The 17,500-nt window shown below is 36.8% G+C and overlaps 1 pseudogene; it reads right to left on the reverse strand.

The window, feature by feature from the left end:
• Positions 1-17,500, reverse strand: part of LOC115140370 (ryanodine receptor 3-like) — a 310,457-nt pseudogene that overhangs the window by 185,017 nt on the left and 107,940 nt on the right.

Raw genomic sequence — 17,500 nt, forward strand, 5'->3', positions numbered from 1 at the left:
ATATAACTATATAACTATAGAACTAGATAACTATAGAACTATAGAACTATAGAACTAGATAACTATATAACTATAGAGCTATAGAACTAGAGAACTATATAACTATAGAGCTATAGAACTAGATAACTATATAACTATAGAGCTATAGAACTAGATAATTATATAACTATAGAGCTATAGAACTAGATAACTATATAACTATAGAGCTATAGAACTAGATAACTATAGAACTAGAGAGCTATAGAACTAGATAACTATATAACTATAGAGCTATAGAGCTGTAGAGCTATAGAATTAGATAACTATAGAGCTATAGAGCTATAGAACTAGATAACTACATAACTATAGAGCTTTGGAACTAGAGAGCTATAGAACTAGATAACTATAGAACTATAGAGCTATAGAACTAGAGAGCTATAGAACTTGAGAACTATAGAACTAGAGAGCTATAGAACTATAGAACTAGAGAGCCATAGAACTATAGAACTAGAGAACTGTATAACTATAGAACTAGATAACTATATAACTATAGAGCTATAGAACTATATAACTAGAGAACTATATAACTATATAACTATAGAACTATAGAACTATATAACTATATAACTATAGAACTAGATAACTATATAACTATATAACTATAGAACTAGATAACTATATAACTATAGAGCTATAGAACTATAGAACTAGGGAACTATAGAACTAGAGAACTATAGAACTATAGAACTAGATAACTATATAACTATAGAGCTATAGAACTATAGAGCTATAGAACTAGATAACTATATAACTATAGAGCTATAGAGCTATAGAACTAGATAACTAGATAACTATAGAGCTATAGAACTATAGAACTAGATAACTACATAACTATAGAGCTATAGAACTAGAGAGCTATAGAACTAGATAACTATAGAACTATAGAGCTATAGAACTAGAGAGCTATAGAACTCGAGAACTATAGAACTAGAGAACTAGAGAACTAGAGAGCTATAGAACTCGAGAACTATAGAACTAGAGAGCTATAGAACTATAGAACTAGAGAGCTATAGAACTCGAGAACTATAGAACTATAGAGCTATAGAACTAGAGAGCTATAGAACTCGAGAACTATATAACTAGAGAACTATAGAACTAGAGAGCTATAGAACTAGAGAGCTATAGAACTAGAGAGCTATAGAACTATAGAACTAGAGAGCTATAGAACTAGATAACTATATAACTATAGAGCTATATAACTATAGAACTAGAGAACTATATAACAATAGAACTAGATAACTATATAATTATAGAGCTATAGAACTAGAGAACTAGAGAACTAGAAAACTATATAACTATATAACTATATAACTATATAACTAGATAACTATATAACTATATAACTATATAACTAGATAACTAGGTAACTATATAACTCTAGAACTAAATAACTATATAACTATAGAGCTATAGAACTATAGAACTAGAGAACTATATAACTATATCACTAGAGAACTATAGAACTATATAACTAGATAACTATATAACTATAGAGCTATAGAACTATAGAGCTATAGAACTAGATAACTATATAACTATAGAGCTATAGAGCTATAGAACTAGATAACAATATAACTATAGAGATATAGAACTAGATAACTATATAACTATAGAGCTATAGAACTAGATAACTAGATAACTATATAACTATAGAGCTATAGAACTAGATAACTATATAACTATAGAGCTATAGAACTAGATAACTATATAACTATATAACTATAGAGCTATAGAACTAGATAACTATATAACTATAGAGCTATAGAACTAGATAACTAGATAACTATAGAACTATAGAGCTATAGAACTAGATAACTATGTAACTATAGAGCTAGAGAACTAGATAACTAGATAACTATAGAACTATAGAACTATAGAACTAGATAACTATATAACTATAGAGCTATAGAACTAGAGAACTATATAACTATAGAGCTATAGAACTAGATAACTATATAACTATAGAGCTATAGATAACTATATAACTATATAGATAACTAGATAACTATATAACTATAGAGCTATAGAACTAGATAACTATATAACTATAGAGCTATAGAACTAGATAACTATATAACTATAGAGCTATAGAACTAGATAACTATAGAACTAGAGAGCTATAGAACTAGATAACTATATAACTATAGAGCTATAGAGCTGTAGAGCTATAGAATTAGATAACTATAGAGCTATAGAGCTATATAACTAGATAACTACATAACTATAGAGCTATAGAGCTATAGAACTAGATAACAATATAACTAGAGATATAGAACTAGATAACTATATAACTATAGAGCTATAGAACTAGATAACTAGATAACTATATAACTATAGAGCTATAGAACTAGATAACTATATAACTATAGAGCTATAGAACTAGATAACTATATAACTATATAACTATAGAGCTATAGAACTAGATAACTATATAACTATAGAGCTATAGAACTAGATAACTAGATAACTATAGAACTATAGAGCTATAGAACTAGATAACTATGTAACTATAGAGCTAGAGAACTAGATAACTATAGAACTATAGAACTATAGAACTAGATAACTATATAACTATAGAGCTATAGAACTAGAGAACTATATAACTATAGAGCTATAGAACTAGATAACTATATAACTATAGAGCTATAGAACTAGATAACTATATAACTATAGAGCTATAGAACTAGATAACTATATAACTATATAGCTATAGAACTAGATAACTATATAACTATAGAGCTATAGAACTAGATAACTATATAATCATAGAGCTATAGAACTAGATAACTATATAACTATAGAGCTATAGAACTAGATAACTATAGAACTAGAGAGCTATAGAACTAGATAACTATATAACTATAGAGCTATAGAGCTGTAGAGCTATAGAATTAGATAACTATAGAGCTATAGAGCTATATAACTAGATAACTACATAACTATAGAGCTTTGGAACTAGAGAGCTATAGAACTAGATAACTATAGAACTATAGAGCTATAGAACTAGAGAGCTATAGAACTTGAGAACTATAGAACTAGAGAGCTATAGAACTAGAGAGCTATAGAACTATAGAACTAGAGAGCCATAGAACTATAGAACTAGAGAACTATATAACTATAGAACTAGATAACTATATAACTATAGAGCTATAGAACTATAGAACTAGAGAACTATATAACTATAGATCTAGATAACTATATAACTATATAACTATAGAACTAGATAACTATAGAACTATAGAACTATAGAACTAGATAACTATATAACTATAGAACTAGATAACTATATAACTATAGAGCTATAGAACTATAGAACTAGAGAACTATAGAACTAGAGAACTATAGAACTATAGAACTAGATAACTATATAACTATAGAGCTATAGAGCTATAGAACTAGATAACTATATAACTATAGAGCTAGAAATATAGAGCTATAGAACTAGAGAGCTATAGAACTAGAGAGCTATAGAACTAGAGAGCTATAGAACTATAGAACTAGAGAGCTATAGAACTAGATAACTATATAACTATAGAACTAGAGAACTATATAACAATAGAACTAGATAACTATATAACTATAGAGCTATAGAACTAGAGAACTAGAGAACTATATAACTATAGAACTAGAAAACTATATAACTATATAACTATATAACTAGATAACTATATAACTATATAACTTTATAACTATATAACTAGATAACTAGATAACTATAGAACTAAATAACTATATAACTATAGAGCTATAGAACTATAGAACTAGAGAACTATATAACTATATCACTAGAGAACTATAGAACTATAGAACTAGATAACTATATAACTATAGAGCTATAGAACTATAGAGCTATAGAACTAGATAACTATATAACTATAGAGCTATAGAGCTATAGAACTAGATAACAATATAACTATAGAGATATAGAACTAGATAACTATATAACTATAGAGCTATAGAACTAGATAACTAGATAACTATATAACTATAGAGCTATAGAACTAGATAACTATATAACTATAGAGCTATAGAACTAGATAACTATATAACTATATAACTAACTATAGAACTAGATAACTATATAACTATAGAGCTATAGAACTAGATAACTATAACTATAGAACTATAGAGCTATAGAACTAGATAACTATGTAACTATAGAGCTAGAGAACTAGATAACTAGATAACTATAGAACTATAGAACTATAGAACTAGATAACTATATAACTATAGAGCTATAGAACTAGAGAACTATATAACTATAGAGCTATAGAACTAGATAACTAGATAACTATAGAGCTATAGAACTAGATAACTATATAACTATATAGCTATAGAACTAGATAACTATATAACTATAGAGCTATAGAACTAGATAACTATATAATCATAGAGCTATAGAACTAGATAACTATATAACTATAGAGCTATAGAACTAGATAACTATAGAACTAGAGAGCTATAGAACTAGATAACTATATAACTATAGAGCTATAGAGCTGTAGAGCTATAGAATTAGATAACTATAGAGCTATAGAGCTATATAACTAGATAACTACATAACTATAGAGCTATAGAGCTATAGAACTAGATAACAATATAACTATAGAGATATAGAACTAGATAACTATATAACTATAGAGCTATAGAACTAGATAACTAGATAACTATATAACTATAGAGCTATAGAACTAGATAACTATATAACTATAGAGCTATAGAACTAGATAACTATATAACTATATAACTATAGAGCTATAGAACTAGATAACTATATAACTATAGAGCTATAGAACTAGATAACTAGATAACTATAGAACTATAGAGCTATAGAACTAGATAACTATGTAACTATAGAGCTAGAGAACTAGATAACTATAGAACTATAGAACTAGATAACTATATAACTATAGAGCTATAGAACTAGAGAACTATATAACTATAGAGCTATAGAACTAGATAACTATATAACTATAGAGCTATAGAACTAGATAACTATATAACTATAGAGCTATAGAACTAGATAACTATATAACTATATAGCTATAGAACTAGATAACTATATAACTATAGAGCTATAGAACTAGATAACTATATAATCATAGAGCTATAGAACTAGATAACTATATAACTATAGAGCTATAGAACTAGATAACTATAGAACTAGAGAGCTATAGAACTAGATAACTATATAACTATAGAGCTATAGAGCTGTAGAGCTATAGAATTAGATAACTATAGAGCTATAGAGCTATATAACTAGATAACTACATAACTATAGAGCTATAGAACTAGAGAGCTATAGAACTTGAGAACTATAGAACTAGAGAGCTATAGAACTAGAGAGCTATAGAACTATAGAACTAGAGAGCCATAGAACTATAGAACTAGAGAACTATATAACTATAGAACTAGATAACTATATAACTATAGAGCTATAGAACTATAGAACTAGAGAACTATATAACTATAGATCTAGATAACTATATAACTATATAACTATAGAACTAGATAACTATAGAACTATAGAACTATAGAACTAGATAACTATATAACTATAGAACTAGATAACTATATAACTATAGAGCTATAGAACTATAGAACTAGAGAACTATAGAACTAGAGAACTATAGAACTATAGAACTAGATAACTATATAACTATAGAGCTATAGAGCTATAGAACTAGATAACTATATAACTATAGAGCTATAGAAATATAGAGCTATAGAACTAGAGAGCTATAGAACTAGAGAGCTATAGAACTAGAGAGCTATAGAACTATAGAACTAGAGAGCTATAGAACTAGATAACTATATAACTATAGAACTAGAGAACTATATAACAATAGAACTAGATAACTATATAACTATAGAGCTATAGAACTAGAGAACTAGAGAACTATATAACTATAGAACTAGAAAACTATATAACTATATAACTATATAACTAGATAACTATATAACTATATAACTTTAGAACTATATAACTAGATAACTAGATAACTATAGAACTAAATAACTATATAACTATAGAGCTATAGAACTATAGAACTAGAGAACTATATAACTATATCACTAGAGAACTATAGAACTATAGAACTAGATAACTATATAACTATAGAGCTATAGAACTATAGAGCTATAGAACTAGATAACTATATAACTATAGAGCTATAGAGCTATAGAACTAGATAACAATATAACTATAGAGCTATAGAACTAGATAACTATAAAACTATAGAGCTATAGAACTAGATAACTAGATAACTATATAACTATAGAGCTATAGAACTAGATAACGATATAACTATAGAGCTACAGAACTAGATAACTATATAACTATATAACTATAGAGCTATAGAACTAGATAACTATAGAACTATAGAGCTATAGAACTAGATAACTAGATAACTATAGAACTATAGAGCTATAGAACTAGATAACTATGTAACTATAGAGCTAGAGAACTAGATAACTAGATAACTATATAACTATAGAACTATAGAACTAGATAACTATATAACTATAGAGATATAGAACTAGAGAACTATATAACTATAGAGCTATAGAACTAGATAACTATATAACTATAGAGCTATAGAACTAGATAACTATATAACTATAGAGCTATAGAACTAGATAACTATATAACTATATAGCTATAGAACTAGATAACTATATAACTATAGAGCTATAGAACTAGATAACTATATAACCATAGAGCTATAGAACTAGATAACTATATAACTATAGAGCTATAGAACTAGATAACTATAGAACTAGAGAGCTATAGAACTAGATAACTATATAACTATAGAGCTATAGAGCTGTAGAGCTATAGAATTAGATAACTATAGAGCTATAGAGATATAGAACTAGATAACTACATAACTATAGAGCTTTGGAACTAGAGAGCTATAGAACTAGATAACTATAGAACTATAGAGCTATAGAACTAGAGAGCTATAGAACTTGAGAACTATAGAACTAGAGAGCTATAGAACTAGAGAGCTATAGAACTAGAGAGCTATAGAACTATAGAACTAGAGAGCCACAGAACTATAGAACTAGAGCACTATATAACTATAGAACTAGATAACTATATAACTATAGAGCTATAGAACTATAGAACTAGAGAACTATATAACTATAGATCTAGATCACTATATAACTATATAACTATAGAACTAGATAACTATAGAACTATAGAACTAGATAACTATATAACTATAGAACTAGATAACTATATAACTATAGAGCTATAGAACTATAGAACTAGAGAACTATAGAACTAGAGAACTATAGAACTATAGAACTAGATAACTATATAACTATAGAGCTTTAGAACTATAGAGCTATAGAACTAGATAACTATATAACTATATAACTATAGAGCTATAGAGCTATAGAACTAGATAACTATATAACTATAGAGCTATAGAACTATAGAGCTATAGAACTAGATAACTACATAACTATAGAGCTATATAACTAGAGAGCTATAGAACTAGATAACTATAGAGCTATAGAACTAGAGAGCTATAGAACTCGAGAACTATAGAACTAGAGAACTAGAGAGCTATAGAACTCGAGAACTATAGAACTAGAGAGCTATAGAACTATAGGACTAGAGAGCTATAGAACTCGAGAACTATAGAACTATAGAGCTATAGAACTAGAGAGCTATAGAACTAGAGAACTTTAGAACTAGAGAACTATAGAACTAGAGAGCTATAGAACTAGAGAGCTATAGAGCTAGAGAGCTATAGAACTATAGAACTAGAGAGCTATAGAACTAGATAACTATATAACTATAGAGCTATATAACTATAGAACTAGAGAACTATATAACAATAGAACTAGATAACTATATAACTATAGAGCTATAGAACTAGAGAACTAGAGAACTATAGAACTATATAACTAAATAACTATATAACTATAGAGCTATAGAACTATAGAACTAGAGAACTATATAACTATATCACTAGAGAGCTATAGATCTATAGAACTAGATAACAATATAACTATAGAGCTATAGAACTAGATAACTATATAACTATAGAGCTATAGAACTAGATAACTAGATAACTATAGAACCATAGAGCTATAGAACTAGATAACTAGATAACTATAGAACTATAGAGCTATAGAACTAGATAACTATGTAACTATAGAGCTAGAGAACTAGATAACTAGATAACTATAGAACTATAGAGCTATAGAGCTATAGAACTATAGAACTATAGAACTAGATAACTATAGAACTATAGAGCTATATCCTCTAGAATCTATTAAACCATTCAGGTTCAGAACATCTTGATTTTCCCATTTCTGGGCCATTTTCTTATTAAACTAAATTATGTGTGTGTCTCATGCTGTTCCAGCAACATGCAATCCCCATTCTCCAGCCTCCTCATCTTCTCATCACAGTTCCTAATTATCCTCTCCTGACCCTTCACAAATTAATACCGTAACCTAGCTGGACCTTTACTTGACCCCTGCAGAGTAGCTGTGAGTGTGTGTTCATGTGCGTGTCTGTGTCTGTGCGTGTGCTTCTCTGCATGTGTGTGTGTGTGTGTGTGTGTGTGTGTGTGTGTGTGTGAGTGTGCTGGCCCCTTACTTGACCCCTGCAGAGAAGCTGACTACAGGGAAGAAGAATCCGTCGGTGTTGAAGTCTTCAAACATGCCCTGTACTGGCTGGCCATTGATCCTGAAGGACATGGAAGGAGCGCCCAGGTCCAGACAACAGCTCACCACGTCATCACTGCTCAACAAGTGCTGGTTGATCGAGGCTACCGCCCGGGAGATACGGCCTGGGAGGAGAAGACGGAAGAGTGGAGGGGAGGAAAGGGTGAGGAGAGGAGGGGAGAAGAGAGGAGGGGAGGAAAAGGTGAGGAGGAGGGAAGAAGAGAGGAGGGGAGGAAAAGGTGAGGAGAGGAGGGGAGAAGAGAGGAGGGGAGGAAAAGGTGAGGAGGAGGGAAGAAGAGAGGAGGGGAGGAAAAGGTGAGGAGGAGAGGAGAAGAGAGGAGGGGAAAAGAGAGGAGAGGAGAGGAGAGGAGAGGAGAAAAGACGAGAAGTTACGCCTTCAAAGTCATGGAGGGCAGACTCAGTCTGGGGCCTCTTCAGATGGGGGAGCAGGGGAAGTGTAAGGTGTAGAATGTATATAAACCAATAACATATACAAACCCTCTGTTGCTGAAGCTATTTATTGGCCATTGAGAAGCTTTCCCCGGGCGGCCATATTGGTACTCCCAAGAAGGAGCAGTCCTCCAGTAATGAATGAATTCTACAGTATTTCAATTAAATGTTTCCAGGACAAACTTACATGTATTTAAGTATTTTGTTGTTGTAGTGGGGATAGTAACATTAGGGGGACATTAGTAATCTCTATACTTCAGGGAATTCTTTAAATATATCTTTTTTTAATATATATGTGCATGTTTATCTCACATAATATAACTTAAAAGTATGCATTAAAGTGTCTATAGTATACTGAACAAAACTATAAACATAACATGTAAAGTGTTGGTCCCATGTTTCATGAGCTAAAATAAAAGATCCCAGAAATGTTCCATATGCACAAATAGCTTATTTCTCTAAAATGTTGTGCACAAATTTGTTTACATCCCTGTTAGTGAGCATTTCTCCTTTGCCAAGATATACCTGACAGGTGTGGCATATCAACAAACTGATTGATCATCAGTTTGCATGATCAGCATGATCATTACACCTTGTGCTGGGGATAATAAAAGGTCACTCTAAAATGTGCAGTTTTGTCACAACACAATCCCACAGATGTCTCCAGTTTTGAGGGAGCGTGCAATTGGCATGCTGACTTCAGGAATGTCCATCAGAGCTGTTGCCAGAGAATTGAATGTTAATTTCTCTGCCATAAGCTGCCTCCAACGTCATTTTAGAGAATTTGCCAGTAAGTCCAACCGGCCTCTCATCTCCAGACCACGTGTAACCACGCCAGCCCAGGACCTCCACATTTGGCTTCTTCACCTGCGAGATCGTTTGAGACAAGCCACCCAGACAGCTGTTAAAACTGAGGAGTATTTCTGTCTGTACAAAAGCTCTTTTGTGGGGAAAAACTCATTCTGATTGGCTGGGCATGGCTCCCTAGTGGGTGGGCCTGGCTCCCAAGTGGGTGGGCCTATGCCCTCCCAGACCCAACATTGGCTGCGCCCCTGCCCAGTCATGTGAAATCCATAGATTAGGGCCTAATTCATTTATTTCAATTGATTTCCTTATATGAACTTTAACTCAGTAAAATCATTGAAATTGTTGCATGTTGCGTTTATATTTTTATTCAGTATGGAATAAATAACTGTAGACATTAGTAAATGCATTTCTATAGTTTCAAAAATATTTTTGACAATGGTGGGGGAGTGCCAAGATGGAGGCAAGATGGTAGCGTGAACACAGCGCCCATTATCAGTCAACTAGTGTATCTTTAAATCACTGGGAGAAACTAACAGTCTGGGGCTGTTTAGACGGGGAGGGGGGGGCAGGGTAGCGGATGAGGGATGATTGGTTGACGGGGGCAGGGTGGCGGATGAGGGATGATTGGTTGACAGGGGCAGGGTGGCGGATGAGGGATGATTGGTTGACAGGGGCAGGGTGGCGGATGAGGGATGATTGGTTGACGGGGGCAGGGGTGGCGGATGAGGGATGATTGGTTGACGGGGGGCAGGGTGGCGGATGAGGGATGATTGGTTGACGGGGGGCAGGGTGGCGGATGAGGGATGGTTGGTTGACGGGGGCAGGGTGGCGGATGAGGGATGATTGGTTGACGGGGGCAGGGTGGCGGATGAGGGATGATTGGTTGACGGGGGCAGGGTGGCGGATGAGGGATGGTTGGTTGACGGGGGCAGGGTGGCGGATGAGGGATGGTTGGTTGACGGGGGCAGGGTGGCGGATGAGGGATGATTGGTTGACGGGGGCAGGGTGGCGGATGAGGGATGATTGGTTGACGGGGGCAGGGTGGCGGATGAGGGATGATTGGTTGACGGGGCCAGGGTGGCGGATGAGGATGGTTGGTTGATGGGGGGCAGGGTGGCGGATGAGGGATGGTTGGTTGACGGGGGGCAGGGTGGCAGATGAGGGATGGTTGGTTGACGGGGGCAGGGTGGCGGATGAGGGATGGTTGGTTGACGGGGGGCAGGGTGGCGGTTGAGGGATGATTGTTTGACAGTGAGATTATATTGTACTGATATTTTTTCTTTGCTGTTGACCACAAAATGATGACCTCAGGATTTCCCTGCCCAACTCCCAAAATAGCTGCGGAATTTCACATCACGTGGGCAGTCAACGTCTGCAGTTATATAAGCTACACCTTGTTATACTGTCTCTCTGCCCTTGACATTCAAATCCAAACCGAAAAACACACATTTCAGGACTTAACTCACAAAATACATTATAAGGCAGAGAAGGAACTGTCGGGGTCACATCAGGTAGAGTCATGTAGAACCTCAGAGAGCTCACCTAACCAGAGGTGGAGTCATGTAGAACCTCAGAGAGCTTACCTGACCACAGGTGGAGTCATGTAGAACCTCAGAGAGCTTACCTGACCACAGGTAGAGTCATGTAGAACCTCAGAGAGCTCACCTGACCACAGGTAGAGTCATGCAGAACCCCAGAGAGCTTACCTGACCACAGGTAGAGTCATGCAGAACCCCAGAGAGCTTACCTGACCACAGGTGGAGTCATGCAGAACCCCAGAGAGCTTACCTGACCACAGGTAGAGTCATGCAGAACCCCAGAGAGCTTACCTGACCACAGGTAGAGTCATGTAGAACCTCAGAGAGCTTACCTGACCACAGGTAGAGACATGCAGAACCCCAGAGAGCTCACCTGACCACAGGTAGAGTCATGCAGAACCCCAGAGAGCTCACCTGACCACAGGTAGAGTCATGTAGAACCCCAGAGAGCTCACCTGACCACAGGTGGAGTCCGTCAAAGCTGTATGAGTAAAGGTCGTCACCCACTCCGTTGCCCCCCCATCCCTCTCCACCCCCTGGGTAGGGGCATAACCCTTAGTGGAGGCCCAGCCCACACGCAGGTGGGATGGCTCACTGGTCACATAGTGGTCCACCTGAGAGAGAGAGAGAGAGAGAGAGAGAGAGAGAGAGAGAGAGAGAGAGAGAGAGAGAGAGAGAGAGAGAGAGAGAAAGAAAGAGAAAAGGCATTATACGTGTGGTAGCAAAGAGCTGAATTGCAAGTACAACTTACATTTTAAATATACAAATTGTCAATAATATTCCTACAGAATAAACAAAACTCATAAGCAATGAAATTGATGAAAGTGAGAAAAGCCAATGTCCACCTGGTCGATCATCAACTCAAAGTACCACTTCTTATACTGGGCTGAACCCTCTGCCACTCCTAGGAAGATGTTAGGCCTCATACTGGGTCCAGATGAAGACAGAGAGATGAGAAAACAGTCAGAGATTGTGGCTTTAAGCAACGGTGTGCTGCGGTACAGAAAGACAGACAGATAAATGATTATACATTGGTCATATGTCTTTACATTGCAGTCATAAAAGCTGTGTTGAGTTTATACTAAATCAGTTAACACGACATGTGCAGTAATACATCAAGAGTGAATGTATGTCTTTATGTAATTACCCAGACAGTAACAACTTGTTAATTGCCTGCTGTTAGGGAGCACATTCATTTCTGAATGTTGTTTATTAACCCAATGAGTCCCACGATCGCGCCTGCATGATTTAGGCTACAAACTGTGTTTGAACTACAGCCTTCTGGGCTATACCGTCAATAAAATTCATGAATTCAACTGTTTATGTCAAATTGCTATGTGTTCTACTACAAAAAAAGTCAAATAAATGAAAAGCCTATTTTTGCTGGGGCCTCGGGACTGATAGGGTTAACAAGGATATGTTGCAGAGAACACCATAGAGTTACAATGATAACGCCATAGAATGACAATGATTACACCATAGAATTAGACCGAATACACCATAGAATGACAATGATTACACCATAGAATTAGACCGAATACACCATAGAATTACAATGATTACACCATAGAATTAGACCGAATACACCATAGAATTACAATGATTACACCATAGAATTACAATGATTACACCATAGAATGACAATGATTACACCATAGAATTAGACCGAATACACCATAGAATGACAATGATTACACCATAGAATTACAATGATTACACCATAGAATGACAATGATTACACCATAGAATTAGACCGAATACACAATAGAATTACAATGATTACACCATAGAATTAGACCGAATACACCATAGAATTACAATGATTACACCATAGAATTACAATGATTACACCATAGAATGACAATGATTACACCATAGAATTAGACCGAATACACCATATAATTACAATGATTACACCATAGAATTACAATGATTACACCATAGAATGACAATGATTACACCATAGAATTAGACTGATTACACCATAGAATTAGACTGATTACACCATAGAATTAGAATGGTATTAGTTCTAATTTTATGGCGTATGGTTACAGTGGGGCACTTCCTACTTCCTGTTACCTCTGAACGTCATTGACCAATCGTGTCTGGAGGAGAAGGTCTCTCTTCGGAAGCAGGTGATCACAGATGAGGTTCTGATTGGCCCTCACTGCCACCCCGTTACACACACACAGAGAGCACAGGACGTCCAGGATCTAGGGAAGAAGGGAGGGAGAGAGACAGGGAAAGAGAAAGAAAGAGAGAGGGAAAGAGAGATGGGGAAATAAGAAAATAAGGATCGAGGGAGATCGAGAGACAGCGAACAAGAGAGACGTATAAGAAAGAATTATACTATCCTCATTCCTTCAAGTTTTCATTTTGACAGCTGTTTTAGATTCATTTTTTTGTTTTAGTCTTTTGTCTAAAATAGCTTTAATTATTATTGGGGCGGCAGGTTAGCCTAGTGGTTAGAGAGTTGGACAAGTAACCGGAAGGTTGCAAGTTCAAACCCCCGAACTGACAAGGTACAAATCTGTCATTCTGCCCCTCAACAGGCAGTTAATCCACTGTTCCTAGGCCATCATTGAAAATAAGAATTTGTTCTTAACTGACTTGCTTAGTTAAATAAAGGTAAAAAAAAAAAAAATTAGTCACATTTTAGTAATTTAATCATTCTTAGTTTTAGTTATTATCAGTCGACTACTGTCTGTCCTGTGTGTGTCACACTCCTCAATAGAGCTTCACACGGACAGACAGAAGACGACAATCCTTCGGGTTTGTCTCTGTGTAACAATAGCACGTCACTTAGCAACCAAGTAAATGATGCTAATAACCCATAGAGGGGCATGCATGGCCTGTGTCTTTATTGGTTGTTAAAAGCTTAAAGGATTCCTGTGCTGTGCCATTTCATGGTATGGATCAACACCTGCTGCTTACAGGACTGGGGTTGCACTCCAAATAGCACCTGGTCAAACGTAGTGCACTACAGAGGGAATAGGGAGAGATTTGGGACGCAGGCTGGCTCTGGATGTTGCATGCCCAATTACCCAGTTGACCCAGTAGGGCTAGTTAACACTGCATGTAAAGCACATAGTAGGAAGGTTGATATGCAGCGTGAGGCTATTGTCAACGCCACCATGACAGCTGTGATAGCCACAGATCTGCATACACTGTTGGGCACTGATTTACATACAGTCGTGACCAAAAGATTTGAGAACGACAAAAAAATATACATTTTCACAAAGTCTGTTGCCTCAGTTTGTATGATGGCAATCCCCCAAAAAACATTTCCACTGCATTTCAGCCCTGCCACAAAAGGACCAGCTGACATCATGTCGGGGATTTTCTCATTAATACAGGTGTGAGTGTTGACGAGGACAAGGCTGGAGATCACTCTGTCATGCTGATTGAGTTAGAATAACAGACTGGAAGCTTCAAAAGGAGGGTGGTGCTTGGAATCATTGTTCTCCCTCTACCAACCATGGTTACCTGCAAGGAAACACGTGCCGTCACCATTGCTTGGCACAGAAAGGGCTTCACAGGCAAGGATATCGCTGCCAGTAAGATTGCACCTAAATCAACAATTTATCGGATCATCAAGAAATTCAAGGAGTGCGGTTCAATTGTTGTGAAGAAGGCTTCAGGGCGCCCAAGAAAGTCCAGCAAGCGCCAGGACTGTCTCCTAAAGTTGATTCAGCTGCTGGATCGGGGCACCACCAGTACAGAGCTTGCTCAGGAATGGCAGCAGGCAGGTATGAGTGCATCTGCACGCACAGTGAGGCAAAGACTTTTGGAGGATGGCCTGGTGTCAAGAAGGGCAAAGAAACCACATCTCTCCAGGAAAAACATCAGGGACAGACTGATGTTCTGCAGAAGGTACAGGGATTGGACTGCTGAGGACTGGGGTAAAGTAATTTTCTCTGATGAATCCCCTTTCCGATTGTTTGGGGCATCCGGAAAAAAGCTTGTCCGGAGAAGACAAGGTGAGCGCTACCATCAGTCCTGTGTCATGCCAACAGTAAAGCATCCTGAGACCATTCATGTGTGGGGTTGCTTCTCAGCTAAGGGTGTGGGCTCCCTCAAAATTTTGCCTAAGAACACAGCCATGAATAAAGAATGGTACCAACACATCATCTGAGAGCAACTTCTCCCAACCATCCAGGAACAGTTTGGTGACGAACAATGCCCTTTCCAGCATGATGGAGCACCTTGCCATAAGGCAAAAGTGATAACTAAGTGGTTGGGTCCATGGCCAGGAAACTCCCCAGACCTTAATCCCATTGAGAACTTGTGGTCAATCCTCATGAGGCGGGTGGACAAACAAAAACCCACAAATTCTGACAAACTCCAAGCATTGATTATGCAAGAATGGGCTGCCATCAGTCAGGATGTGGCCCAGAAGTGAATTGACAGCATGCCAGGACAGATTGCAGAGGTCTTGAAAAAGAAGGGTCAACACTGCAAATATTGACTCTTTGCATCAACTTCATGTAATTGTCAAAAATAGCCTTCGACACTTATGAAATGCTTGTAATTATACTTCACTATTCCATAGTAACATCTGACAAAAAATATCTGAAGACACTGAAGCAGCAAACTTTGTGGAAATTAATATTTGTGTCATTCTCTAAACTTTTGGCCACGACTGTACATTATCTGAGTGTTGCATTGTTTTGAGGGGGGACAATCACTTTTCAGGTTAAACTTGACATGGTTAGAAGTTTTATGAATTGCTAGTACTGTTTAACCTCTGTCTAAGCCCTGACATGTTAACTACTTCTAGGTTAACTATCTCCTCTGGGTTAACCATCTCCTCTGGGTTAACCATCTCCTCCAGGTTAACCATCTCCCCCGGGTTAACTATCTCCTCCTGGTTAACTATCTCCTCCTGGTTAACTATCTCCTCCTGGTTAACCATCTCCCCAGGTTAACTATCTCCTCCTGGTTAACTATCTCCTCTGGGTTAACCATCTCCTCCGGGTTAACCATCTCCCCCAGGTTAACTATCTCCTCTGGGTTAACTATCTCCTCCAGGTTAACTATCTCCTCCGGGTTAACCATCTCCTCCGGGTTAACCATCTCCTCTGGGTTAACTATCTCCTCCAGGTTAACTATCTCCTCCGGGTTAACCATCTCCTCCAGGTTAACTATCTCCCCCGGGTTAACCATCTCCTCTGGGTTAACTATCTCCTCCGGGTTAACCATCTCCTCCAGGTTAACCATCTCCTCTGGGTTAACCATCTCCTCCTGGTTAACCATCTCCTCCTGGTTAACCATCTCCCCTGGGTTAACTATCTCCCCCGGGTTAACTATCTCCTCCGGGTTAACCATCTCCTCTGGGTTAACCATCTCCTCCTGGTTAACTATCTCCCCTGGGTTAACCATCTCCTCCTGGTTAACCATCTCCCCTGGGTTAACCATCTCCCCCGGGTTAACCATCTCCTCTAGGTTAACTATCTCCTCTGGTTAACCATCTCCTCTGGGTTAACCATCTCCTCTGGGTTAACCATCTCCTCTAGGTTAACTATCTCCTCTGGGTTAACCATCTCCTCTAGGTTAACCATCTCCTCTGGTTAACTATCTCCTCTGGGTTAACCATCTCCTCTGGGTTAACTATCTCCTCTGGGTTAACCATCTCCTCTAGGTTAACTATCTCCTCTGGGTTAACCATCTCCTCCAGGTTAACTATCTCCTCTGGTTATAGGGATGAAAGCCCAAAGCACTGCTGCTCATACTCTAGATGTTTGGCTCATGTTTGTCTCTCTCTCAGAAAGCATTACAATAGCATTGTTTACAGCATGATATTGTCATTCTGCAGGTATGTGTACATGCTGCTGCTGTTGAGTTTCATTTAGAACCTTCAGAATGAGTGTATTGGAACCTTCAGAATGAGTGTATTAGAACCTTCAGAATGAGTGTGTTAGAACCTTCAGAATGAGCGTATTAGAACCTTCAGAATGAGTGTGTTAGAACCTTCA

The sequence above is a fragment of the Oncorhynchus nerka genome, linkage group LG13 (assembly GCF_034236695.1).
Source record: "Oncorhynchus nerka isolate Pitt River linkage group LG13, Oner_Uvic_2.0, whole genome shotgun sequence".
NCBI lineage: Eukaryota > Metazoa > Chordata > Actinopteri > Salmoniformes > Salmonidae > Oncorhynchus > Oncorhynchus nerka.